Source organism: Pinus tabuliformis, chromosome 1_1 (genome assembly GCF_031772625.1).
Source record: "Pinus tabuliformis cultivar Carrire ecotype Pingquan chromosome 1_1, CPIR1, whole genome shotgun sequence".
NCBI lineage: Eukaryota > Viridiplantae > Streptophyta > Pinopsida > Pinales > Pinaceae > Pinus > Pinus tabuliformis.
The window spans coordinates 682,591,166-682,605,246 of NC_142297.1; positions in this window are offsets into that span (position 1 = coordinate 682,591,166).

A 14,081-nucleotide genomic window follows, 5' to 3' on the forward strand; every position below is an offset into this window, starting at 1 on the left:
GCCAATATGATTTTTAGAGAGAAGTATGGACCAATGTGATATTATAAAATTAGTCCGTTGTATATGTTAATATAGTTGACTATATTGTTTAATTATGTTTGATAATTAACATTTTTAAATCTTTGTCAAATTTAGTTATCTATTAATATTAATATTATTGTTTGATATTAATAATCAAACATGTTGTGATGTCAAAATGGTACAAAAATTTACTCAACATTACAATGTGACTAAGATTGTTGCAATATTACATTACACTGTGATTTCTCCAACGTCCTAATGTGACATTATAAAATTATTCAATCACATTTACTAACGTGGTTGTACATGTGCTTTATATACATTGATCATCGTATATCAGCCATATTCTCTAATATGTTTGTGTTAGGATTTATAACATTTCTATTTGTAACATTGGGATTTATAATATTGGAGTTTAATATTTGAGTTTACAATATTTAAGTTTCATAATAGAGTTTATAATATTTCATTTATATTATAATGTGTTTGATATATAGGGTTCAATATATATGGTTTATAATATTTTAGTTTTTATTAGGGTTTAACATATGGGATTTAAAATATTATGGTTTATATTAGGGTTTATAATATACAATTTCAAAGATTTGGGTTTAGGTTGAATAATGTTTGGCTATGTGTGATACTTAACACTTTGAACTTCAATGAAACAAAATCACCTATGAATATTAATAGTCAAATATAGTCAACAACATTAGTCAACCATAGTCAAATAAATCTAACCATTATATGACCTTCAAATATGGGGATGCCAAACTTAACTTGTACAATAAAGGTGTGGCACTTCGACAGTGGCTACTAGAAGGAGATGCATTGCCTATGGTTAGACGCTGAAGTATCTGGGAAAATTTTCCCATCATCGTGTTCCTTTGTCACTCAAGGGCTTCTTTTAGAAATATTTTGAAAGGATCTCTTGCCCCCTCATCTTTATTTTCTTTCGCCATGGGAGGCCATTGGGGTTTGTGAGTTTGGCCTTGCAAAGGTTAAACTAGTTCGAGCACTAACTCCTTATACCCTAACCTCGTCGGGGACAAGCAAAGAAAAATAGAGAAACAATTAACCACATGATGCCACTGATCCAAACTTAAACAGGAATGCAAAAAAAATACAGATATAACCGTAAATACATAATTGCAACAAAAATAACACTTCACTTCATTAATATAAAAGAACTGAAAGATGCTTACATAAAGAATGGTAATAAACTAGCTCGGGCGATGATATCTTATCTCTGAGAAGGGAAGTGGTAGCTACATGCCTCTGAATTGTGTGACAATAAGGCTCAAGGACTTGTTTATTATTGAAAAATAATGGAAAACTGTAAACATCCAAAACCTAACCCTCGGATATGAAGCACCGAAATTGTGGGCCTCATAGGGTTAAATTGGCACATCAAAATCTCGGGGTCGTAACTTTGGCATATGATCTTCATTTGACATGAACGATACCTCGTTAGAAATATATATCTGATCACAACCCTATCCTAGTGGTGGTCTTTCAACTGCACATACGAAAGTGTGACACCGCTACCCATGTTCTTTTCACCAATACTTGTGAGTACGGGCTATGCCTAACATTCAACACTTAGTTATTTTTTCTTTACTTCTACTAAGAATTCATCATTACACAGCGGAATAACATTTACAATATCATCATATCATAAATATGCACAATGGAATACTTTCTTTTTAAATGGGAGGGGAACTCCCTGAATATTAGAGTCTGTCCAAATACAATAATTCAATATTTTTACAAGTACATTTACACATACATCTTTGCTAGGATACTCCAAATTTCACCTTAGCAAACTTTCCAACTTTCGGCAGTTTTGGCCTGCCTGTGCCAGGTCGCACACCTCACTGGGTTGGGTCGCCCTTGTTCAACAGCGCCCACCTTCGTGTCGTGAAAAGCGTTGCATCGTGCAGATGCACCCACCTCAGGTTGGGTCATCCTCCGCGTTCAAACTTGCCCACCTCACCGTGCAGAGGTGCCCACCTCACCAGTTTGCCCTCGACGTTCATCCCTACCACACCGTGTAGCTCATTCGCACCGTGCCACCATGCAGACTCACCCAATCAGGTGGGGTCGTGAAACCATGTCTGCATCGTTCAGAGTAACGACACACCCGCAAACATCATCAACCTCCATGTTCAGACTTCTTCCCATGCCCACCGCTCAGCTCGTCATCCTGTTTACCCCGTGCAGACCCGCCTAGCCAAGTCAGATCGTTTGGTCGCACGCACCGGTCAGGCGACCCAAGCTGTGGTGGGGAATTGAGTTTGATCTAACTATTACATGTTTATACATCAAATAATTTTTTCCTAATAAACAAACTTGATGCTCTCATAGAGTAAAGGGATCTGTACCTTTCCATGCATTTGTAATTTTTGGTAGATTTAATGTGTCTAAGGCCATGCCCTCAACCTGTTTTGGAAGGGCTTAGGCTCCCTTAGGCACTACATGATGATATGTAGGGGGAAATGGTTTTTGGACTAAACATTCAAGGGGAGGATATGCAAATTTTGCTAGGTTTTTTAGCAGATGCATGGGAGAATCCTTTAAGCACATGGTTACCAAAATGGAAGAGGAAGGAACCATTGGCTCCTTCATCTCTAGATTCATTGGCTATTCTTGATTGTTACTGTTAGTTGAATATGATGTTGCAAATGGCTTATATCTATTTTTTGTCCCTTCTTTACTCTCTATTGTATTATGATGCATGGAGGGATGTTTAGGGTTACAAGGATTAACAACCATCATAAAACCACCATTTTCTTGATTCAACTTGATTCACCAATGCATAATAGTGATATAAATTTCCATACTCATGAAATCTCCAACATCTAATGGGTATATTCCCATGGTCGAGCATGTACTTCCATAGCTCATGTTGATAATAGATATCTATCAATTCTAGAAGAGGGTTAGAAATGTTTATGCACATGCATATGAAGGCATATGATATATACCATTCTCTCTTCATTTCTTCAGAGGTTTTAATGAAATTCCCAAGGACATTCCTTATTCCAGACAATGTCTCCTCATCCCAAAACTTCCTGAGAAGCGAATAGATCCAGATTTAAACCAGAGCTATCGTGAAATCTTCCTTATGAGGAGCAAACCACTCGGTTCATAACCGAAGGTAGGGGATGGTTGAATTAGATAGGTATGGCTCATTCTCAAATACTCAATTTTAATCTTTTAAGGAAGTGAAAACCACAATAAAGAAAATAATTTCTTTAAGCTCACGATTGATGTGCCCCTTCAGTTTCCATTTATTATAAACCCACTATGAGAAATCCTTTTTAGATGACCAGATGCACAAAAAATTTCCTATCAGTTCATTGTCTCTAATGTATATACTCTCAAATGTTCGTAGATTGAACCTGAAACTTGGGGTACACAAATACTTTAGGAAAGAAACTTCCTGGTCTCTACTTCTTCGCTTGACTAATTATATGTTGTTGGTTCACCTGAATGTCATTCGTTTCATGCCCTAAAGAATTCATATTATAAGTCGTGGGTTGTTTTGGATTTTATCTTCTAAGATAATACTACTAGGATGGAGTACCTCTCCCTCGAATGGACTTTTTCCGAAGAAACAGTGGTTGAAAAGAGAAAATATGTCATGACAATAAGGGTTTTGTAGAGGTTTTCCGCGACAGTAATACTCTTATGTGTATCATAATATATAACTTTCGATCTTTGATTGTTTTACACACTTGGTAGATCTATCCTAGTTTCTAACGATATTTATATATTTGCCAGGCTAGATCCATCTTAACTCTGGATCTATCAACCGCCGAGAGGGATCAAATATACGGAAGTGAAAACCTATTTTTTGAGTGAAAAACTTGAGGAAAGGTTCGCACCTCGAGAGATTTGATCCCTCAAGGTGCTTGATAGATCCAGAGTTAAGATGGATCTAGGTTGGTTTCAGTCGTGTGGGGTAAAGAAAATATAAGGAACATATGAGTAATTTTATCAATATTATGTAAATTAATCTAATAATAATATAATCAATTTAAATATGCTAAATATCTCTTAGATTAATCAGGTCACTTTAATTTTAAATTTGCTTAGTTAGATCAGTTTGTTGAGATGATAAATATTGTTAATAACTTTAATGATGAAAATGGATGAAATGAAAATTTTAAATGTAAAATGACAATGTAATAGTGTTGAATGATAGAAAATGTGAATAATAAGAATATAACTGATTATAAATAGTCTTCATTTTGATGATTCTCAAACTATTTTCTTCTACTATTCTTATTGTCACCCTTGTTACTTTTGTCATATTTTCATATTGATTGTCATCTTTTCATATCGATTATATGAAAAGGACAGGTTAAATCATAAATCATTTAAATCTTTAGCTCGAGCTATTGTAGTAAACATCATAGCTTGTCTCTCTTTCACTCCAATATTAATAGGTTGAATTACTATAACACAAAAATCAATTTACATTGTCAATAATTTGTGTGCTTACACTAACATCAATACACAATGTTAATCTAATGTCTTTAAAACTAATGTACCATCATACATCCAATTAAATCAAATTATAAATCAACATCTACACTAAAATCAATTCATCTAATGTAAGCAATCAAATAAGATTAGACAACAACATTTACAATGAAACCCTATGCATCTAATGAGAGCAATAAAATAGGATTAGAAATAAACATTTATACTCAAATTAATGAATCTGGTGCAAGTAAGCAAATATGATTATAAACAGACATCTACACTGAAATAAATGCTTGTAGTGCAAGTAAGAAAATAGGATTATAAACTAACATCTACACCAAATTTCAATGCATCTAATGCAAGCAATCAAGTAGGTTTACAAATCACAATCTACACTGAAATCAATGCATTTAGTGCAATCAATCAAATAAGATTATATATCATCTACATTGAAATCAATGCACCTAGTGCAAGAAATCAAATATTATTAGAAGTCAACATCTACATTGAAATCAATGCATCTAGTGAAAACAATTAAAAGGATTAGAAATCACCATCCACATAAAAATTAATGCATTTAATGCAAACAATCAAATAGGAAATCATCTACATTGAAATCAATGCATCTAGTGCAAACAATCAAATATTGTAAGAAATCAACATCTACACTAAAATCAATGCATCTAGTGCACATAATGAAATAGGATTAGAAATCACCATCTACACTGAAATCAATGCATCTTGTGCAAGAAATATTCTTCACTCTCTCCCCCCTCCATCTATATCTATATCCCCCTCCATCCTTCCTTATTTGTCTCTCTATCTCAACCCCTCAAACACGCACTCTCTCTCACTCCATATCTATCAATATCTTTGTCCCTCCCTCCGTCTCTCCATCTCTATCTTCTTCCCTCTCTTCAATTTCCATATATATCTCTATCACTCTATGTCTCTCTATATCACCCCCAAAACATACACTCTCTTTCTCCAATATGTCTATCTATCCCTCCATGCTCCTCTCCCTCTCTCTCTCTCTCTTCCCCTTCTGTCCCTCTCCCCTACTTCTATCTCTCTTTGCTCTTGTTTTCCACTCTCCCTATCTCTCTCCCCACCTTCATCTCTCTATTTCTTTCTTCTTACCTCCCTCTCTCTTCCCCTCCAACTCTATCTCTTTTTCCCTCCCTCTCTCTACTCTCTCACATCCTCTCCCTCTCCCTTCCTTTCTCTCCCCCCTCTCTCTCAAACTTTCTTACCATATCCCTCCCTCTTTCCTCTCTTCGTCTCACCCCATTCTCTACATCTCTCCTCATTTTTCTCTTTATCTCACCCCAAATATAGAAACTCCCTCTCCATCTCTCCCTATTTTTCTCTTTATCTCACCCTAAAGATAGAAACTCTCTCTCCATCTCTCCCTTGTCACTCCCTCTCTCTCTCTCTCTCTACTTCTCACTCTCTATGTATTTCTTCTTCTCTCCCTCTCTCCCCCTCCAACTCCATCTCCCTATCCCCCTCTCTATCCTCCTCTTTACATCCCTCTCTCCTCCTCTGTCTTAAGTCCACTCTCTCATACTTCGTCTCTCTCTCGTTCTCTCATACCAACCTCTCTCTTCCCCCATCTCTCTCTCTCTCTCTCTCTCTCTCTCTCTCTCTCTGTGGGTATCCCTCTTTACCCTCCAATCGTATCTCTTCCCCCATCACTCTCCTCCTCTCTCTGGAGTCCTATCTCTCATTTTTCCTCTCTCTCTCTCTCTCTCTCTCTCTCTCTCTCTCCAATCCTCTCTCTTCCCCCATCTCTCTCTCTCTCACTTCAACTATGATAATATATCCCTCCCTCTCTCCTTCTCTCCCCCATTCTCTTTATCTCTCCTTCTTTGTCTCTTTTTCTCAACCCTAACCATACACACTCTTTCTCTCTATTTGTCCACTTTCACTCCGTCTCTCTCTCCACTTCTCACTCTCTATGTATTTATTCTTCCCTCCCTCTCTCCCCCTCAAAATCCATCTCTCTATCCCTCCCTCTCTCCTCCTCTCTCAAAAGTACTCTCTCGCATCCTTCCCCTCTCTCCCTTCCTCTCTCTTCCCCATCTCTCTCTCTCTCTCTGTTCTCTGATCCTCTCACTATTTACCTCCCTCTCTTCTTCTATCTCACCCCCCTCCAGATTTGTGCTTCCCTCTCCCTCTCTTACCCTTCTCTTCCTCTCTCACTCCTCTCCATCTCTCTCTTAATTCCTCTTCTTCTCTATCCTTCAGTTTATCTCCATATCTTCCTTGTCACTCCGCCTATCTCTCCACCTCCATCACTTCATGTCTTTGTTTTTCCCTTCCATATATATCTAGAGTTAACACATATCATGATATATTAATATATATTATAATATAACAAATTTAATATTGTATTTTTTTTGGTAGGTAAGCACCCATGGGGGATTTGCACCAGTGACCTATCACAATGAGTGCCTTAACATCGCACCCATTCACCGTCAATCCAAAGCCCAATGGGCAAATTTGATATTGTATTAATCCAAAGTTATTTAATTTAACAATAGTAATATTATAATATATTAATATGAATATTAGATTTAATAATAATAATAATAATAAGATATTTTAATATTAATATTAGTGTTACTAATATTTTTTTTGCATGGTATTAATAATAATTTGGCCCGTGGTATTTGGCCCATAGGCTTCAACTAAATAAAACCTATTTTTTTGAGTGTTAGTAAGTATAAAGAGGTTTATGGAGTAAATATAAAAAAAGGTTTTATTTATTTACCATGCCTCTAGATTATTTATATTTATATTTATTTATCATATCTCTTTTTTTTTACCATGGTATTTGGCCCATAGACTTGGTCTATAATTATATGTTGATTCATAATCCTATTTGATATATTTTTATTTATTTCTCATACCTCTTTATACCTCTTAATATGGTATTTGGCGCATGGTATTGATAATTATATGTCCCATGGTATACCATAGGCTTCACCTAAATAAAACCACTTTTTGAGTTTTCTTAAATATAAAGAGGATTATGGAGTAAATATAAAATGATGTTTTATTTATTTACCATACCTCTAGTTTATTTATATTTGTATTTATTTACCATCAACCTAAAAAAAGTTCTTATTTATTTACTATACCTCTCCTTTATTTATATTTTTATTCATTTATCATACCTCTGTTTAGAGTGTTTGTAAACCTCTTTATATTTTAAATTTATATTGTGTTTATACATAATAATAATTAGATTGATTTTTAAATTGGACCTACGTTAAATTAAAAATGTTAAATATTAAACATTATTTTTAGTTTATTTATATTTTTATTTATTTAGCATACCTCTTTTTTTTAATGTTTGTAAATCTCTTTATATTTTAAACTTATATTGTATTTATACATAATAATAATTAGATTGATTTTAAAATAAGGTCAACATTAAATTAAAAATGTTAAATATTAAACATTACATTTGCGTTTACATGTTTGTTAGATCACTAATTCTATTCATATTCCATTGTAAAGACTTGCTTTCTTTTAAAAACACACATACATTATTTTTTTAATAATTTTAAATATTTTTTTGTTTAATTGTTAATTTATTTACAAATCTGTGAACTTTGGTTAAAAAAAATAAAAATATTTAAATAATCAAAATTATATCTAATGGATACTTCACCCAACCAAATTTAAGAATGGATTCATTTTATCCAATTTTGATTCAATAATATTTCTAATATAAAATAGTTATAAGTTAACAAAAAACAATCGCTATTTAAATTGCTATTTTGATTAAAATTTAATAAATATAAATGGATTTATATTTTTTAATAATAGAAATGGATTTATTACTATCAAAAAAAAACTTAGAGATAATGAGAAATTTTTAAATATTTGGGTTAACTTTTATTAAAATTATACTAATTTTTTTTATCCCAAAACTCGATTTCATTAAACTACGGTTTAACAAATTATATTAATAAAAATAAATACAAAACAAAAATGATAAATAATATATATATATAGAAATAATTATAATAATAATTTAATTTATTAAAATTATATTTCAACAAAAAATAACTAGCCACTTTTAAAATATTTTTATACTGTTTATTTCAATATTTTAAAATATATTATATTTTTCATTTTCATATCAAATCATAGATGCACTGCAAGCTCCCCAAAAACAAAGGTAAAAATGTGCGACAAGAAGACAAGCTATCTGCTTGGGTGACAGAAAATAAAAAAAGGTAGTTGTTTAAGAAGACCACACTTTTAGGAAGGAAGAATAGCCTTTCGGCAGATGTTATGATACAGCAAAAGGAGCTGTGTTATGTATATGCAATTTTTTATTATGAATAAAAAGTTTGCTTTTTTCTTGGAATAAAAAAGACCATAAATTATTTCAAAAAAAATTCACCACCATCAAAAACTTCCAGGCACCCAAATTACTGTGTCTAAAAAAGTACCTACGAAAAGCTAGAAACTAGCTAAAAACAAAAAAGAGTGTGATTTTTTAGAAGCTTTTACAGTGAGATTTTCCTATCTAATTTCTTGAAAATCCAACAATTATTTATTAAAATCATCAAATAAAATAAGCCATACAAAATAGAAATTCGAAAAAAAAAAAAATCAGGCTGCTGAATACATATAGTCAAATTTTTCCATGAAATTCCAAACACCCGAACATCCAAATAATCAAACTAAAAACAACTGTCCGTATAAAAAATAGAGATCATAAGTTCATATATAACTTTTCTGCGTCCAAAGATTATATTTTCTATCACTGATGACATAATCATACGCCTGTATACCATTGTAACGTACGGATATGTTAAAAAATAATTCACGCGTCACCCACATTTATTGGCTTTTTTCATTAATATGATTTAAAAATTAAAAAGTTGAGACTTACTTTTTGAAATAAAATTTCATAGTTAGTTCATTAGTGTCCTTTGAAGCGGAATGTCGGATTTCTCGAGAGTCAGAGAATAGCTTTTCATTTTTAATGAGAGGAAGGTTAAATTTTAATAAAAGGTATCTGAAGTTATTGGAAGTAGTTTAATTAATAGTTACATGAATATATTTTTTAGGTCTATTTTGGATTAGATATAAGCAATGCGTAACAGTATTATATTTTTTAGTTTCATATTGTGATTAGAGGTTAACCAAGATGTAACCGTATTTTTACATTAATTTTTTTAATGGAATGAAGTAGCTTAACAACTCCAAAACCTATTTAATTTAGTTTATTAGCAGTTGTCTATTATCGCCCAATTTACCATTTACAGTTAAACGACAATTTATTAATAACTGAATTATAATTTATTAGCAACGGATAAGTCAGACATTTTACAAACTTTTATTATCAATAAATTAATTGACACCTTATAACTGAATTATAATCTATTGATTATTAACTAAATTATAAGAGATTTTACTAAATTATAGAATATCAGATTTTGACCGATAAATTATCAATTCATATTATATTATAAGAAAATTTACTGCTTTCTATCGACAAGATTTTGACAATTAGATTAAGAGAGATTTGACATGAAATACGAAATTTTACTTTTTTTCAGAGAAAAAAACCATCATAGATTTATATTAAGAAAATATAAAAATCTTCAATAGATAAGTTGTTGGATTGAGCCAAATGCTCAGCAACCTTTGCAAAAATTGGATACAGATAGTCCAAATCTTCCATATTTAAAAAGGAAAAGCATATACATCCCATCTATAAAGACCGCTTGACAAACGAGGAAATTAAGATTTTCACTCACAAACAAAAATTTCACTTCAGATACTTTTAAAATCGATTGCGAAATAGAAAAACAAAAAAAACCAAATTGGTGATTTCATTAAATAAATTTGTGTAGAATTTTAAAAAAATTAAACTAGAATAACTGGAAAAAAACTTTTAAAAAATCACACTAAAAACAATTCAAATAAAAAAAATTACTCTTTATTAAATAAAATATTTATAACTTCATAAAAAATATAAAAATATATATACTTGTTGAAAATTTCCTAAACAACATACACTAACATTTGCTGGCTCCCGCAAACATCCAACCAGACTGAACACATCCGTGCAACATTTACAACATCTCCTACATCATAAAGTGAACAAGTACTAGATGCATAACAAATTCACACTGCAGAAAAGAACCTTCTACAAAATCCATCTTTAGTTTTAACCAAATAACTGGTGCTGATTCTATTCCATAAACCCAAGTGCTTATTCCCGTGGAAAGACTTATCTTGATTATATTGGGAAAGGTGCAATAGCATGGTTAGAAGGCTATATAAATATGAGCACCATGTACTAATCTGGTTATTGGATTATTGATCTTTCATTTTTTTGGGGTTTAGAATAAAGTGATATTCAATAATCAGAATGGAAAAATAAGATTGAATTTTTATTTTGTTTAGTGGATGAGAAAAAATGATATTCAATAAATATGATAGAAACACAATAAATCAAAGATTATCTTTTTACATGATACTTAATATTTGAAAAATAAAATGATATTTAATAAATAGAATGGAAAGAGGAGCAACTATTTTTTCACCTTATTCATTAGATGAATGAAAATAAAGTTAAATTCAATAATTAAAATGAAAAAGCAGTAAACTAATGATTCACTTATGCTTAACAATCAAAAGACCTACTATTTATTATAACAAAGAAAAACATCAATAGTAAAAAATGAAAAGAGCCTGCGTAGACAACCCATGGCATAAGAAATGGAAAGGAAACTCCCTATGTAGATCCAGACTTGAAGTTCGTAAAATTCTGTGAAATCTCAGCAACAGCCCAGCTGATGATGCCGATGAACCCAAAAGCCATAGAAATATATTCTCTCACTCCGTTCAGAAAGTCCTTGAGATACCTCTCCACCAACCTGATGCAGCTTTGTCCTAAAGCACAGTACGCCATTAGCGGAGATTATGAAAACTTGACCAGTTAGAAATAACCAAGAGCTGAGAAACATCTGCCCACATATATATATATATATATATATATATATATATATATCACCTAACTTCATTAGAATGAAAGACTATCCATCATAAAACATGGTTGCAATAAAAACACATGGGAGGCATATTCCTCGCATCACATGATGGATCTCCCTGCATGCGACAGAACATTCTTCTGGGATCCCCTGGATGCCATGCCATGTGACCTCCTGCAGAGCTCCAGCAAAACAAATCAATACGATAGTGGACAAGGTTTAGTGCTGCCTAAGTTGGTTGGTGGGCCAGTTTACTACACTGAGTTGTCCAGACGTCCGTGTCACCAATACGGGTTGCGCCAAGAGCCCCTACTTTCGAGGCGCCTCGCCACGACTGTGCCACTTCTCTGTCCAATCAAGTCGTGGGGTACTTAGCTTTCGACTCGTCAGTAGCATTGTCCAATGTCTTGACCTAATTTCTTAATCTTGAAGTGCAGCCGCGGAGAGTCGTTGAATAAATTTCCTTAGAACGAGTTTTTTTTCTTTAAATAATTGTGGTATAACTCAGTTATGCAAATTGGTATTGAAAAGATTTATCCCAGTGTTATCAGATCTCTTAAAGTGTAAATCATTTCATTTTTTTTAGTGAAAATAATTGATCCCTTATAATATTTAATAGAATTTATAGTTAAATAAATCCAAGTGGTATTATATAAATTTTAATATTTTCAGTAAAAGCTAAGGGATAGTTCAATGAGTTGATATTTTGTTACTAATTACTTTGCTTATCACATGAGGTCACAGGGTAAAATTTCTGACGCATTTAGGGTTTGGCGGGTTTTCTTATTCTCAATTTTAATTTGATTAAAATTTTGATTTAATTCTATGAAACATGAACAAAAATATTTTTAGTAGTAATGAGGGTAGAGAGTTTAGATATATCTCAAAAGTATAATCTTTTTCATTTAAATTTTTTTTTTATTTTTTTTTTTTATTATAAAACTAACAAACCACATTAATGTAGTTGATATAAATCATATGCACAACTATATAAATAATGTAATTGATATTAACAAATAAACATAAATTATATAAATTTAATATGTATATTAATATTGATATTTAAAAACATTTAAACTCAATTAAACACATTACATATATTGGTACATTACATTTTTAATAATACATCTCATTATTTTTTAACTTTATTAAAATAAATAAATTAAATATTTTAATTTAATTTATATAACATTAATAAATCAATTTATTTATATACGAGCATTATTTTAAAACATTAAAGTTATGTAAATCATTTCTCCTAACCATTCAAACTCTGCCATAAAACACTATAACATACTTAAAAAAAATTAACATTCACTATTATTTAAAAATAGCAAGTTAAACGTATTAAAATTATCATCCACCGTCATTTAAAAAAAAAAAATTAAGTCATTTAAGCGTAACAAAGTAATAATAGGAATATTGTGTCTCATATGGAGCCAAAGTGTACGCATATAATTATTTTCTTGCAGTAGGTAAACTGCAATTGCAAACCCAACAGGATCATACGTTAGTCCTAGGGTATAACAAGGCCCATTGCACAATTCTTCAATAAGTATAAGAAGGCTACTCAATTCAAGAACGCTGTTACAGCTTTTAAGAATTCATATTATCATTATAATGGTTTCTGAGAAATTCACACCGGATCTTTCTCAGATTATAATTCAACTCACAATTGAGGCGATGTATATTCGAGCCAATCTTTCTCATATTATAATTCAGTTGACGATTCACTTACCACATGCAAGATTTGGATTCGATTTCAGCAGCCAAAATTATTTTTAATATTTTTTAAGTCTCTAAAATGTTCAAGGAGGTAAGTAATGTCAGTCTTAGTAATTGCACTTGAGTCAAAATGTAATTGTATTGGTTAAAAAAAATTATTATTAAAATAATTTGACTTATTAAAGGTCAAATTACTTATTCTATTTTTTAGGATTTTTGTATAACTTAAAGTCAAAAGTATTATATAAAAGATTTTTTTAGGGTTTTTTTTGTGTCAAAAAAAAATTTGTACGTCAAAATTATGTCTTATTCTCTTTCATCAAGTTAGTTGTATCCTCTATCAAGTCGGCCTCTCCTACCTTTCATGTCGGGTCTAATAGAGCATGAAAAACAACTGATATATAGCCAAGTAAAGTCGATTGTATCCTCTATCAAGTCGGACTCTCCTGCCATACATGTCGGGCTTATAAACATGTAAAAACAACTAATCTATAGCAAAGTAAACTCAACCTAGTTGGTGAAGAGAAGAAGTTCGGTCTGTAATTTTTTAGAGGACGCTAAGTTGCCTAAAGAAGACAACCTCAATTAAAAGAGGGGAACAAAGTTATTGCTAAGGGTTAAAAGGTAATGCGCTAAATTAGTAAAGTTTCTATTGCGGGAAAAATAGCCGAAGGTATGACACTACATGTCCGAAGCTACATTTGCGTGAGAGGGCAGAGGGTGCAGTATTAAATGACATTATTACAGTTGCAAAAAGAGCCGAGTTTGTTGTGAAGCAAGCAAAATTGCAAGGCCAAGGAAGCTAACTTGATG